Raw genomic sequence first — 234 nt, 5'->3', positions numbered from 1 at the left:
GCTTAGCGACTTGCTCCCCTCCCGACGAGGGCGGCAGCACGGAGGCCTAACCCCGGGGCCCGGGGCCGTGGGTTCCCCGCAACCCTCCTCCCTCCTGGGCCAGGGGTGGGTGTGGGGTGCCGCTGAAACAGCCCAAACTGGACGCGAGTCCTTCTCCTTGTTGTGTTTTTTTTTTGTGCGTGGGTGCTTTTATGCAGGCGCGGAGCCGTTTGGGGGGAGGGGTTTATCCCTCGC

Source organism: Aptenodytes forsteri, unplaced genomic scaffold (genome assembly GCF_000699145.1).
Source record: "Aptenodytes forsteri isolate BGI_AS27 unplaced genomic scaffold, ASM69914v1 Scaffold321, whole genome shotgun sequence".
NCBI lineage: Eukaryota > Metazoa > Chordata > Aves > Sphenisciformes > Spheniscidae > Aptenodytes > Aptenodytes forsteri.
The sequence above is the reverse complement of the archived record's forward strand: the minus strand, read 5'-3'. Positions refer to the sequence as shown.